Source organism: Eretmochelys imbricata, chromosome 2, assembly GCF_965152235.1.
Source record: "Eretmochelys imbricata isolate rEreImb1 chromosome 2, rEreImb1.hap1, whole genome shotgun sequence".
Classification (NCBI taxonomy): domain Eukaryota; kingdom Metazoa; phylum Chordata; order Testudines; family Cheloniidae; genus Eretmochelys; species Eretmochelys imbricata.
In genome coordinates, this window is record NC_135573.1 from 21,211,327 (window position 1) to 21,226,852 (window position 15,526).

General features: G+C 41.5%; 1 protein-coding gene and 1 long non-coding RNA gene across 3 annotated transcripts in view; both read right to left on the minus strand.

Moving 5' to 3' along the window:
• NSMCE2 (NSE2 SUMO ligase component of SMC5/6 complex) overlaps window positions 1–15,526 on the minus strand; it is a 185,863-nt gene that overhangs the window by 143,007 nt on the left and 27,330 nt on the right. The gene's annotated exons all lie outside the window — the stretch shown is intronic.
• On the minus strand, window positions 1,157–14,667 carry LOC144260896 (uncharacterized). Of its 2 annotated transcripts, none has more exons than XR_013345071.1 (3): window positions 14,464–14,667; window positions 5,455–5,505; window positions 1,157–3,930 (listed from the first exon to the last, which is right to left on the minus strand). It is a non-coding gene; the product is annotated as an uncharacterized LOC144260896 (long non-coding RNA). The 2 variants fall into 2 exon arrangements; XR_013345070.1 differs by having other exon boundaries at window positions 5,427–5,505.

The following is a 15,526-nucleotide window of genomic DNA, read 5'->3' on the forward strand; positions in this document are numbered from 1 at the left end:
GCCAGGAACAAAGCAGCAGTCAAGGCAAGCCCGGGACCAGGGCCGGGTGCCAGGCCCATGGCTGAGGTGGGGCCGAAGCAGAGCTGGGAGCATGCCCCCCGAGTTTGGGGACCTCTGCACTAAATGAAATGAAACACACTTTGCTGTCAGCAAATAGCTTGAAACCCACTGGCAGAGGTATGTAAAAACCCAGGGCTCTTGGGTCCAGTTTAACATTCTGGAGGAGAGTGTTCTCTAGTGGTTCTTCTCCTGTGCCCTCAGCCTGTCTCTAACCCTCACTGCTCCTGTCCATGCCCAGAATTCGATTTTTTTCTAATTAAAATTGTATTTCACCCAAAAGTATTAACTACCTAAATAAATGATGAAAGTCTAGTCTTTCCACAGAAACTACCATCATCTCTGAGTGAGCAGCAAGCCCTCTTAACCAAGATGGATTACAGTTGGAAGAATACTCTATTTGGAATGATTTTTGTGGTAAGAGTCAATGTGTATCTAAATGTCTGTATTTGTGGAAGGTATTTGTGTGTGAGGAGAGGTTAAGGGAGAGATTTTCAAAAGTAATCAGCATTGGCCTAACTGTTCTCCCATAGGAGTCAATAATAAAACTCCCTGTGACTTCAATGGGAGCAGAGTTAAACCAATGCACTTTTGGTGAATGTCACAGCCTAATGGTACTTGTTTTAAACTACCTTGTTTTTACTTTATGGAAAGGTGGGGTCTGGAAAGTCACAATGAGCTCAGATCTTCTCCACCTTCAGAGCAGAAACTAAAAACCATCTTGTTGGATGTTCCTGCCCACAGCATCTGAGTGGCCAGATCAGGCGCCACTGGAGATAAAGTGCCAGATTCTGCCACCATTACTCACAGTGAATAATACTTACTCTGTAAGTAGCCCCACTGAAATATACAAGAGTGCTTACAGAGGCCATGATTGAGCAAAGCACTTAATCATATGTTTAAGCATGTTGATTTAAAGTTAAGTATGTACTGCAGTGCTGGGCTGAATCAGGAACAGAGTAAAATACTATTCAACACAAATGAGGGTGGCATAATATTGCCAAAAATAATTAATTAAATAAATAAGAAGTTTGTCTTTCATACACCCAAATGATGTAATCAACAGGAGAGATGGGAAACACGTGTCCTTCTTAATGAATGAGGTCCACATCATTTTTATTACTGTGATGCATCTTTGTGTTGGGTGCAATATAAACAATATAAACAATAACTAGAGAGAAACACACAAAGATAACTTTTGTGCATCCTTTACCTCCCTGGGAATTGAAGCTTGCCTGATCTGATGTTGATGCCCATCCTACACAAATGCCACCTCGCTCCCTCCAGGCCAAGGGTGGGAGAGAGTTTTCCTTCCAGGTAGCTCCTCTTTCTTTATTAAAACTTCCAAGTCACATTCTAATAAGAGCAGGTAAAGTAGCCTCTTCATTATATTACTTAACAGCTATGTACTGTTGCAGAAAGACCAATTTAAGAATTAACAAGAGCACTTTAACTAGTAAGGAGAAGTACTGTAAACAAGTTAAGTGCTTGAATGTGATTCCTTTGCTAGTTTCAATGTTATATTCCAAGTCTTTTGGGAATCTTACTTTGCATCTATCACCATCACATATCTGATCTGCACATCAGAGGGCCTTCAGAGTGGGCATAAACCGAGCAAGGAGCAGACAGGTGAGGAAATCCTTGTTCACTTCCATCCCAGTCCCCAGCCCAAGCAGAACAGGGAAAGCAGGCCAGGGATGGGGGGAGGACAACAAGCAAGCACTTATTCTCTAAAAAACTAGGCGGCATACAGTATCTTCGCATATAAATCCAAGACCAGTCTCCTAAATCTCATCCTAACAATATGTATCCTTCCCCTATGAATTGTTACAATGTATGCTGCTTTTCAGCTTAGTTTCAACATTTACAATAGGGTGCATTTCCCATTGATTGTAATGGGAGCTTCCTGCTTAGTAGTGAATATATACCAACCACTATCTAAGACACTGCATTTATTTCCTATATTTTGTCTTCTAACTGCCCTGCAGTTTCTTCATTATTTGTAAACTGTTATTCCTTTATAACTTTTTTAAATAAAAATGTTTCCTTTATCAGTTGAGAGAAGCTTTAGCTAAAACCACATTGATCTCCTTCCATGTTTCCTGACTGAGGTGACATAATAGTTAAATCTCCAACTCCTCTCAAGATTTCCTCTCTATATATTTCTGCCTGTTCTTTTGCAACCATGTGATATCTATATCATAGTCCTTATCAAAGTCTTACCATTTCTGTCTTTCTGATAAATAACGTTACTCCTTTTAACCCACTTACACCTCCACAGATGTCTACCAGTCCACGTTCCTTGTTCAATCATTCCACTACATTTTAACTAACACAATTCGGTCATATTCCTCCACTTGGTTTATTCTGTCATACTATTTGTATTTCTAAACACATTTCAGTACAGATATCTTTTTCCTTTTTCACCCCTACCACCTAACTTGATTTAAAGTATTTGACACATCTGGAACAGATCGGATTCCTCAAAGACTGACTCTCAGAAGATGGTTTAAAAATCAGTTTACTGCTTAAAAATATCATACCCCCCAGTACTGTACTTTATCTACATGCAGTAAAAGCATGTGATAATGTTGGAGTCACCTGTGTATTTCACATGCTACAAGCATTGGTTTGTGGCAAGAAATTTCTCTTGCAGGGAAATGTATGTAAATTTTGTCTCTTCTGAAGACCCACCATTTCGATAACTGCCACAGAAAGTGAGCCAAACAAAAGGTATTTTTATACGCATGTGTAAATCCCATTAGAGTTTGGTGGGTATTTTCAATTAAAAAAAAAATCAAGATTTTTTTGTGCAAAAATGTTGATTATGTAGAAATGTTTCAATATTCCAGAGGAAGAATATCAAAACAAAATGTTTTGTTTCTGGTCAATTGGACAATAATCTCTGCATCTGCCTGAGCCACCACAGCGTCTCATAGGAATTGTAGTTTGGATCCTCATGCCCTCCATTCTCTCTTGATGCAATGCAGTGGCTCATCCAGAGGAAGAAACCATAGTACATCATGGGAGATGTAGTTCAGCTGGACAGCTCAACCCACAGGAGATAATGGGGACATGAGGAACCCAAACTACTACTCCCATAAACCAGCATGGCAACTCATTCAGATACAGATTAACATTGACTGACCCAATAAGACTGTTTCGTTTTCACAGACTGAATGAATCATTTCATTCTGAGAATGTTGAAACATTTTATTTTGATTGAAAACATCTCACCCAAAAAAAAAATTCTGAACTTTCAGGCAGCAAAGTTTCAATAATTTTGACTTTTCAACCCAATTTGGAATGAAAATAAAAGGTCTAAGTATCAGAAATTCCCTTGGGGTGAAAATTCCATTTTTCAATTAGATCTGCTCACTATACACACACACACACACACACACACACACCCACCCCAGTTCAAGTTATTCCTTCCTCTGGGCTTCCCATTGCGTCCTATTTTCTCTATTTCTTTTTAAATTAGGGAGGTAGTTTCTTTGTTTTGTGTCTAGTATAGCACAAAGCATATTGTAAACACATAAAAGTAGTAAATGATAACATAACAATGACTTCTGTGGTAACTAAGTGTGCTATTCTCAACGCATTTAATATTGGTAAATAGGTGGGACTGCCTTCTCCAAATTATCATTCATTATATCAATGAAGCCTTTGGCACTTGAGATACAAGTAGATAACAAATGGGATGCATGTAAATAGGATTCATCAAAGATTCAGGCTGATGACATCCTGCTCATGCATTCTAATTCTTCTGTTCCTGCTTTTAGGATTTCTAGAACTACTGCTTCCAAATCATCTGGAGGAAATCAGAAACAATGTCAGTATTGCAGCCTTGTCCACCAGTCTTCCTTCCCTCTGCAAAGAGAGAAAATATGAAATATTCAGGAATAGGAATGACAAGTTACAGGAAATAATGGAAAGTAACTTCCTAGTAGTGAAGTTTACAGTCTTTTAGACAGATGGAAATTGCTTCATCATGAGAAAGTTGCTACAGTAAAAATTAATATCAGATCCAAACTGAACTATTTGGTGAGCATGTGACCCTTGGATATTTCTGAGTGTACGTTCAAAGGAACTTACCGACTGATTGTGGATTTCCCGATAGTACTTAACTTAGCCTAAAGGAAGCTAGAACAGTGTTTCTCAACAACCAGTCAGTCCCCAAGATCTCCCTGACACAGTTCAGGAAGGCAGCAAGCCGTTCCCTGGTATCAAAAAGGTTGAGAAACACTGAGCTAGAACACCAGTCCCTGCCTTGATCAAAGGACAAATTAATTACCTAGCCCCATGTATGAAACATCCTATTCAGTGTGAATCATGTATTGATGTGGCACTCCTCAAATGTTACTTATGTGGCGATATAAAAGCTGAAACTTTCAGAGCCCATAATTTCCCAAGATGTAAAATTAGATCATACCAATCCTCTTACACAGAAAAGGCAAAGACTGGACATAAATTGCAATCATAATGAAGAACATCACCCCATTCTGCTTCTAGGAGGCCTTCATTTAGCTAAATCCTCTTCTGTGGATTGGCAAATCTCTCTCTCTCTTTTTTTTTTTTTTAAAACATAAATTGCTGGTATACAGTATTCATTCTCTTGCTTGTATATTGGTAAGTGATGAGGCTAAATCCATAGCAGGAATTTCATTTACCCCAGACCTAATACAAAAACTTCTCCAACTATGAGGCGTTACCACCTGGTTATCTTGTGGAAAATGCACTCTCTACATCCCTTAGTTCTAGAATGGACCATAGTTCACTGCTTTGCACAGGTCCCTTATTTGTGTGCAAATACTTAGGTTTTGAGAGGACACTAACTTCTGTTTAAAGTCTTTAAGTACACTGGAGATTGCTACAGGTGCTGATTTCTCAGCATTCCTTTTGGATAACACTGTTTGTCTATGTTCTTTGAGCGAGTGGGAAAAGAGATGGCTCTTAAGGGGCTCCCTGGCTTTCAAAAGGGTAATCTGGAGGAGCTGGAAACCTAAATTGAGCCCAAGTTTGACAACACGAGATTTTAATCGGACACTGGGCAAGTTTCTCTCTGGATGGTACATCAGGACAAACTGGATTATCATCACATAATATGAGTTTCAGGAACTGTATTATTAGTAATTAATTCAGTCCAGAACCACACTGCTGTACTTGCAAAAAGAAAAGGAGTACTTGTGGCACCTTAGAGATTAACAAATTTATTTGAGCATAAGCTTTCATGAGCTACAAGCTCACTTCATCGGATGCATTCAGTGGAAAATACAGTGGGGAGATTTATATACATAGAGAACATGAAACAATGGGTGTTACCATACACACTGTAACGAGAGTGATCACTCAAGGTGAGCTATTACCAGCAGGAGAGCAGGTGGGGGGACGGACCTTTTGTAGTGATAATCAAGGTGGGCCATTTCCAGCAGCTGACAAGAACGTCTGAGGAACAGTGGGGCGGGGGAGGGAGATAAACATGAGGAAATAGTTTTACTTTGTGTAATGACCCATCCACTCCCAGTCTCTATTCAAGCCTAAGTTAATTGTATCCAGTTTGCAAATTAATTCCAATTCAGCAGTCTCTCGTTGGAGTCTGTTTTTGAATTTTTTGTTGAAGTATTGCCACTTTTAGGTCTGTAATCGAGTGACCAGAGAGATTAAAGTGTTCTCCAACTGGTTTTTGAATGTTATAATTCTTGACGTCTGATTTGTGTCTATTTATTCTTTTATGTAGAAACTGTCCAGTTTGACCAATGTACATGGCAGAGGAACATTGCTGGCACATGATGGCATATATCACATTGGTAGATGTGCAGATGAATGAGCCTCTGATAGTGTGGCTGATGTATTTGTCAAGGATATATGTGGTGTCCAGAGAACAATATGTCCTCTAGAACATTTGTCCTCATGTTGTTGTGAATTTTTTATTTAGTTTTATTTTGGTATTATATAGAAGTGCCTATGCCAATTTTGCATGTACAGTATAAAGGGATATTCCTGAACTTGGAAATGTTCCACTGAAGAAAAGTCTTCAGTAACAATTAGTTTAATGGCAGAAAGAGGAGTTATCTTAAGACATCAGAAGGATAATCCACCTCCAATGAAAGCTGAATGGAAATTTGGACCCAAAAAAATCAATCAGTCTATGAGAAAGTAACTAGCAGACTTCAAGTAACAGATGGTATATCTGATTTCATTTGGAGACCATTTATAAATTAGAGCCATGCTGACAACAATTTATAAACTAAAAATTTAACTCAACGTTGCAAAACTGTCATGATAATCCATCCACGCAGGCACTAAATCTACTCACCTACAATTTATCATAATGACTTCTATGGAAATCACAAATTAAAAAAAAAATCAGCTGAGTAAATTTATAAAGAAGGCTTACCAATGGCAGAAGCAACTAGAGTTTTGCAATGCTGCTTTAACTACAAGGAATTCTAGACACTTGACATTTATGTGTAATAGATGATTTTGAGCCCACTTACAGTCTGGGAAAAGCATGTTAAAATACTTCCTTAATGTGTGAACACTTTCTGAGTTGTGTTCTTTTCATCCCCACACCTCTTTCCCACCTCCGCTGGCTTTCTCTGTAAGTCTTTTCTGAGTAATGCATTTTGACTCATGACTGGTTTGTTCAGGTTGACACTATTGAGGACTAAAATATACATATATTTCAAAATATCACTGCTACTGTAAAATAAAGAATTCAAAGGGATCATATATTTTTGATATTCTGCACCAAATGTCATGAGGAAACTTCCTCTCTGACATCATCGTATGGATATTTAGTCATCAGTTCAAGCTCAACACCACTAAAACAGAGCTCTTAATCTCTCCACCCAACCCCTCCCACTATCTCTTTTCTGCATCTGGATACCACAACCATCCTGCCTGTCACTCAGCCCTATAACCTGGGCTTCATCTCAAGGTCCTCACATCCAAGCTGCCTAAATCTTGCTGATCTTTCTGCAGAACATCTCTAAGTTATGGCCTTTCCCACCCATCCACACAGCTAGAACTCTTGTCCAAGTTCTCATCATCATGCCTCTGAATTACTGCAATATCCTTCTCTCTGACCTTGACAAATACACTCCTGTCCCTGCTCATATCCACTCAGAATGCTGCTGCAAAGACCATTTTCCGAGCCTATTACTTTGACCATGTTGCCCCTCTCTTTGCATCCCTCCACGACTCCTCCTCCCCGCCACACCAAACATATGTTAATTGTCTTTACTGTCAAAGACCTTCATGGCCTATCCCCACCCTACCTATTGTCTCTCATTTGCTATCAAGATGTCGACTTGTGCCTCAAATTGGCCCATTATATTTTCTTCCATCCTTCCCATCACGCTTAGGGCAAGCTCCTTGTAAACATCCACAAAACTAATCCATTATCCTCCTTCAAATACCTCCTTAAAACTTAACAATGGTGGCTGCTGGTGTGCTGACCCCACAGTCTATCACTCTGGCTAAAATTGTCTGATTGTTTCCTTATACTCGCCTGTTAGTCTATCTGTTATCTCTTGTCTTATACTTGGATTGTAAGCTTTGTGGGGCAGAGACAGTCTTTTTGTTCAGTGTTTGCACAGCACCTCGCACAATGGGAGTCCTAGTCTATAGCTGGGGCTCCTAGGCGCTATGCTACTACAAATAGTAAATAATCATCATATGCAGATAGGTGGACCAGCCCTCCTCCTATTTATGAATGCCTGTAACACCTTCCCTTCCATTTGCAGCAGTATAATATCCCCATGATAACTACAGCACTTGCCTATATGGAAAAGTAGCATTAGGAAAGTGTTTAGTTATTTTCAAATGTCTTGAATGCACTAAGTGAAAAGGTCAATCACACTTTATCTTGTTGTTCTTTGTTTTCCATTTCCTCCCATCCATTCTGTTCTTTCCTCTCTCCCTGCTCCCTTGCACATGCCTCTCTGCCATCAGTCTTTTGCCTCCTATCTCCTGCATATGCTGTCCAGCTGCTTGGTTCCCTTCTCCCACTGGCAACTCCAGTCCTTCTGGTGGCAACTCCTGTTTCCTCCCTTCCTCCTATATAGAAGTAGCCCCTAATGGAGATAGTAGGATCATGGTTCCTTTTTGTTTCCTGAACATCTGTAGAAACAGCTGGAACAAAGAGGAAGAGTCAGCCTCATCATATGACCTACCAGCTCTCCAGGGATCAGTAACAAGTACACCGCAGACTGCAGTTTGGGAACAAGAGAGCTAATAAAATGTTAGTAATATACATAAAAAACCCATGAAGTTCACCTCATTTGTCTGAGCCATTATTTTCCATGGTAGCTGTCCAGCTTTGCCAGAGGATGAAGCCCACTTTCAAGAACATACATCTCAGACCCTTGTTCAATGTCTAAAGGACAGAGGCAGCTTTTTCTAAGGCCCCACTCCTGCACGAAGGACTGTGCAGGTGCACCGCTAGCTCTACATGGTTCTCAGTGCAGGACAAGGGGCCTAAAGCTTTTCCAGGCCAACAAGAACAAGGTAACTCATTCCTAATCATCTGACTTTTTCCTCAATCTTTTTAAAGGGTTCAAAAGAGTGCTATAAGAATGCTTCAAAGTATGCCCTAGAGTGAGAGAAAGTAAAGGAGCTCAACCCACTTATCCAAGAGAAAGGTGACATGACCATGGCCTATGAGTACCTACTGGAGAGAAGATTTCTGATATTACTGAGCTCTTTAATTTACCAGACAAAGGCATAACTAGATCTAATGGCTAGAAAATGAAGCTAGACAAATTAAGAAATTAGGTGCACATTTTTATCAGTGACAGTAATTAATGATTGAAAAACTTACCTAGGGATTTGCTGGATTCTCTGATATATGGAGTGTCATTAGATAAAGATCAGATGTCTTTCTAAAACAGATACTCTTGCTAAACCAGAATTTATGGCTTGATGCCACAATTACTGGGTGAGGTTCTCTGGCCTGTGTTATGCTGGAAGTCAGAATAGATGAACATGATGATCCCTTCTGTCCTTAAAGGTCTATGACTTTACTTTTTCCTGGACCATTAGTTCCTACATGGTTTACACTAGCAATTCAATTTTAATGCTATAAGCAGTCTCAGTATTGTATCTGTTACACCCCCCCACTCCTGTTCCATTGATGCAACACGCCATCCAATTTCCAGAGTGTATTATTAACCAAATACTGTATTAAAATCAAAGCACACTGGCATGGCTGCCCAGTTTAAAAGATTCTCAAACAGGAAACCTGTCCCATATCTTTTTCTTACCTTGCATCAGGGAGTTCAGCCCTTCCTCTATTGCTCCTACCATTTCCTCAATACCCAGCTTTACTCTCCAGGGAGCACCACATTTCTTGTATGTGACTAAAAAGAGTGACCGTCTCCTATAAGGAACGCTATTTTATTTCTTCTTTTCTTCTTCTGCCATCTCTCGCCTCTTCTTTCTCCTGTCCTTCCCTTCCAACCACAGTGCATCAGATATGAACTGCTAGAAACACTTCTAGCATGCAGCTGTGAATTCTACCAGCAAGACACATCAGTCATTAGCAACCATAAGATTTAATATCTACATAGGAGTTTTTCACTTTCAAACTGCTGTACAAATGAGATGGTCGAGTTCAGGATCCTGACACAAGGAAGAAAGGAGAGCAGCAGAATACAGACCCTGGACTTCAGAAAAGCAGACTTTGACAACCTCAGGGAACTGATGGGCAGGATCCCCTGGGAGAAGAACATGAGGGGAAAGGAGTCCAGGAGAACTGGCTGTACTTTAAACAATCCTTATTGAGGTTGCAGGAACAAACCATCCCGATGTGTAGAAAGAATAGTAAATATGGCAGACGACCAGCTTGGCTTAACAGTGAAATCCTTGCTGATCTTAAACACAAAAAAGCAGCTTACAAGAAGTGGAAGATTGGACAAAATGACCAGGGAAGAGTATAAAATTATTGCTCGGGCATGCAGGAGTGAAATCAGGAAGGCCAAACCACACCTGGATAGCAAGAGATGTTAAGAGTAACAAGAAGGGTTTCTTCAGGTATGTTAGCAACAAGAAGAAAGTCAAGGAAAGTGTGGGCCCCTTACTGAATGAGGGAGGCAACTCTAGTGACAGAGGATGTAGAAAAAGCTAATGTACTCAATGCTTTTTTTGCCTCTGTCTTCATGAACAAGGTCAGCTCCCAGACTACTGCACTGGGCAGCACAGCATGGGGAGGAGGTGACCAGCCCTCTGTGGAGAAAGTAGTAGTTCGGGACTATTTAGAAAAGCTGGATGAGCACAAGTCCATGGGGCCAGATCCGCTGCATCTGAGAGTGCTAAAGGAGTTGGCGGATGTGATTGCAGAGCCATTGGCCGTTATCTTTGAAATCTCATGGTGATCAGGGGAGGTCCCGGACGACTGGAAAAAGGCTAATGTAGTGCCCATCTTTAAAGAAGGGAAGAAGGAGGATCCTGGGAACTACAGACCAGTCAGCCTCACCTCAAACCCTGGAAAAATCATGAAGCAGGTCCTCAAGGAATCAATTCTGAAGCACTTAGAGGAAAGTGATCAGGAACAGATAGCATGGATTCACCAAGGGCAAGTCATTCCTGACTAATCTAATTGCGTTCTATGACGAGATAACTGGCTCTGTGGATAAGGGGAAAGCGGTGGACATGTTGTTCCTTGACTTTAGCAAAGCTTTTGATACGGTCTCCCACAGTATTCTTGCCAGCAAGTTAAAGAAGTATGGGCTGGATGAATGGACTATAAGGTGGATAGAAAGTTGGCTAGATTGTCGGGCTCAACGGGTAGTGATCAATGGTTCCATGTCTAGTTGGCAGCCGGTATCAAGTGGAGTGCCCCAAGGGTTGGTCCTCGGGTCAGTTTTGTTCAATATCTTCATTAACGATCTGGAGGATGGTGTGGATTGCACCCTCAGCAAGTTTGCAGTTGACACTAAACTGGGAGGAGAGATAGATACGTTGGAGGGTAGGGATAGGATACAGAGGGACGTAGACAAATTAGAGGATTGGGCCAAAAGAAATCTGATGAGGTTCAACAAGGACAAGTGCAGAGTCCTGCACTTAGGACGGAAGAATCCCATACACTGCTACAGAATAGGGACCGAATGGCTAGGCAGCAGTTCTGCAGAAAAGGACCTAGGGGTGACAGTGGACGAGAAGCTGGATATGAGTCAACAGTGTAACCTTGTTGCCAAGAAGGCCAATGGCATTTTGGGATGTATAAGTAGGGGCATTGCCAGCAGATCAAGGGACGTGATCGTTTCCCTCTCTTCGACATTGGTGAGGCCTCATCTGGAGTACTGTGTCCAGTTTTGGGCCCCACACTACAAGAAGGATGTGGAAAAATTGGAAAATGTCCAACGGAGGGCAACAAAAATTATTAGGGGACTGGAACACATGACTTAAGTGGAGAGGCTGAGGGAACTGGGATTGTTATAGTCTGCAGAAGAGAAGAATGAGGGGGAATTTGACAGCTGCTTTCAACTACCTAAAAGGGGGTTCCAAAGAGGATGGATATAGACTGTTCTCAGTGGTAGCAGATGACAGAACGAGGAGTAATGGTCTCAAGTTGCAGTGGGGGAGGTTTAGGTTGGATATTAGGAAAAACTTTTTCACTAAGAGGGTGGTGAAACACTGGAATGCTTTACCTAGGGAGGTGGTCTCCTTCCTTAGAAGTTTTTAAGGTCAGGCTTGACAAAGCCCTGGCTGGGATGATTTATTTGGGGATTGGTCCTGCTTTGAGCAGGGGGTTGGACTAGATGACCTCCTGAGGTCCCTTCCAACCCTGATATTCTACGATTCTATGAAATGTTAATTAATAAATCCTCACAAAGCACTGCTGTGAAGCAGGCATCTCCATTTGCACAAGGGAAACTGAGGCACCGAGAACTTAAGTGCCTTTCCTAAAGCCACCCAAGCAGCAGAGCTAGAATGAGAACACAACAGTTCCTGGCTTCCAGCCATGAGCTCAATCCATCAGCGTAACATCTCACTTGTCATGCCTCTCACATACAAGAGATCCTTGCAGAGAAAAGTGGAGGAGGGGGAGTCTGTCTCACCCAAGTTATACTGTTCAATTAGAGTGAAATTCACCCCACGCCAGCATAAGCCTATACACCGCTTATGTCCTAAAAATGGGGCTTAAAAGGGACTTACGTGTTGCATAGACATCCATGCCAGTCCTCTGCATGGGGTGAATTTCACCCCAATGTGTAATCCTAACTGATAAAATGAACACTGCTCTTCAACTTGCGGTTGTATACTTGAAAAGCAGTATATACTTTTTCAGCAGAGTACAGTTCAGATACACCCTTTTGGCGTGAACTGAAACCTGGCACAAAGCCTCAATTTAGCAACAACATTTATCACTGAGAGAAGAAAAAGGAAAAAAGGCAAGGAGTGACAGAGCTGAACATGCAGTGGTTTGAAAATTCAGTGGTGAATGTAAAAATTGGGACGGGACAGAACAGTTATGAATACGTCATTTGACTTCTCAGACACACACACACACACACACACACACACACACAGAGGTAGTGATGGTCATTTTGTGTCTATTAATATCAGTGTACAGTGCTCCCTTTCTACAAGTCTATAAGGAGCAGGATGGTAAATTTTAAAAAAGGCCCCAGAGTGCTAATGTTTATGTAAAGGAGTCTTCTCTACTTTTACCCAACAATGACAAAACGCCAGCTGTGCTTACTTTTAAACCAGTTAATTCTTTCCATAACGGAAAGCTTTAAGAAAAATAGCACAGCCGCTCTAGTTTCTTAATCCTGCTGAACATCTCCAAGTCATTTGTTTTCTCATTAGTCATCTTCACCAGGGCCGGATTAATGCAGGGGCTTTAGGGGCTGCAGCCCAGGGCCCTGGGCTAAGAGGGCCCGGCGCATCTGGGCTCAGGCTGCCTGCCTGCATGCTGTGGCCCCACGCCGCTCCCGGAAGTGGCCAGCTGCTGGCATGTCACTGTGGTCCCTGGCAGGGGGTGAGGTGGGAGGCGGCTCCACGCGCTGCCCCGGCCCCCAGCACCATCCCCGCAGTTCCCATTGGGGAACCAGCCAATGGGAGCTGCGGGGGAGGCTCTTGTGGGCGCAGGCAACGCACGGAGACACGCTGTCCCTATCCCCACAGGGGCATGCAGAGACGTGCCAGCAGCCGGCCACTTCCAGGAGCGGTCTAGGCCTATCGCATGCAGACAGGCAGCCTGTCTGAGCCCTGCTGCACTGCTGGCCGGGAGCCACTTGTGGTAAGCATCTCCCGGCTGGAGCCTGCACCTTGCACCCCCTCCTCCATCCCAACCCCCTGCTCCAGATCAGAATCCCCCTCCTGCACCCAAGCTCCCAGACCCAGCACCCCCTCCTGCACCTCAACCCCCTGCTCCAGGTCAGAATCCCATCCTGCACCAAACTCCCTCCCAGAGCCCACACCCCTCACTCTCTCCTGCACCCCAACACTCTGCCCCAGCCTGGAGCCCCCTCCTGCACCCAAATTCCCGCCCAGAAAGAAACCAATATAACAGCTGCTTTAAGGTAAGAAGTAGGCTATTTTGGATTAACTTAACTGTATCCTACATGTTTTAAGACTGAAATGTAACCACAGAATGGCTTTATGTTAATTAAAAGGCAAGTTTAGTACAGTATAGCATTAATTGCCTCAATGCCATAATTGTGATCATTTTGTTTTAAATTAGGAAAAAGACTTGTATACAGGGGCACCACAAAATCTAATAGCTGCCGGCTCACAGGAGAGGTAATCTGGCTCTGATCTTCACACACAATTAGATCTCTAAAAGCTAAACCTTGATTTACTCAAAATGTTAAAAAAAAAAAACCACCTTCTAAAGCCCAGATGTTTTTCATGTGCAGGAGATACCTGTACATTTAAATAGGAGTCGGTTGTACTTTCTTACAGCCACATTTCTATGGAAATGCAATAGATTAACACTCTCTGACCTGTAGTGCAAGTTTTTTATATCTAATGGATTGTGCAAAGAAAATATTTCACTTCAGTTTTTGTTCAAAGAGGTTGAAATTTACCCTTGTGCTAAAGGGCCCACACAAGACCATGAAGATCTTTCATAGATTTTAAGATCAGAAGGGACCATTACCATCATCTAGTCTGATCTTGTGCACAACACAGGCCAAAGAACGTCACCCAATAATTTCAAGCCCAAAACTTCCAACAGTCAAATATCTCCAGTTCCTAGTTCTAGCTGGATTAATTTCACCCCCGTGCAGAGAGTCTGCAAAGGCCTATGTAACACTTAAGCCCCATTTAAAAGTTACTTTGAGGTTTTCTAGGAATCTGTGAGGTGTAGAACACAAGGGAATCTACACTAGGTCACCCATAAGCCCGCTACAAACCTCTCTAACTCTCAATAGCTCTTAAGAGGCAAGTTACCTGTATTTCATGCTGAGGAAGCTGACAAGAAGAGAAAAAACACATATTTGAAATCAACCAAGCATTTCATGAGCCTCAAGGTTAACCATGAAAAATAAAAATCACATGGCTCATTTGAACGATTACAAAAGTTCTTTTCAGTACACACTGAGTCAAAAGGTCACTATGATGTTTGTATCATGAAACTTTCTTCAGGAACAACGAGTGAGTGGAAAACAGTTCTAGAAAGAATGAGAGAGAAATTGGTCTTCATCACATTAGCTTTAAATCAAGGCTGGCTTTCTTTCTAAAAGTTGCTCTCTAGTTCAACCACAAGTTATCAGGCTTTATGCAGAAATAACTGGGTGAAATTCTATGGCTTGTGTTATGCAGGAGGGCAAACTAGTTGACACTGTTCCCTTCTAGCCTTAAAAATATCTATGAATCTGTGACCCCCACTATTAATTCTCTCTGACTCAGCTATGAATCTTAATCCCTATTTACATTTTAATACTACTAAAATTCCAAGGGTCTGGTAATAGATCAGTGAAATTTCTAAATCCATTCTAATAGTGAATTTTCATTCCATAGATTACTGTAACAGGTGAATAACAATGGGATAACTGGAACAAAAAGTCTTTGCTGCCATCTACTGGATTTTGTTTTTCTCTCAGTATTTAGTTATTTTCAACTAAAATACTGTTATTTTACAGAGAAAAAAACCCACTTAACACAAAAACCAAAGGATAGTTTTGTCTTACTTATATTTTTTTGTCTTGCTAGTTATCTCTATTTTTCCTTCACTATACTTTATTCTACTTTCACTTGATTCTTCAGGCGCTTGGAGGAAAACTTACCACTAGAAAATTCAACAGCATAGATTCAACAAGCTCATAACTTCTGAGTTAGTGATAGTATATTTTTAGAAAGACAAAAAAGACTTCAAGTGATGAATAAACTACTGCAACCCCGGGTAAATTGTTCCAATGGTTAATTATCCTCCCTGTTAAAAACTTGCACCTTATTTCTAATCTTGAATTTGCCTAGCTTCAGCTTCCAGCCATTGGATCTTGTTATACCTTTT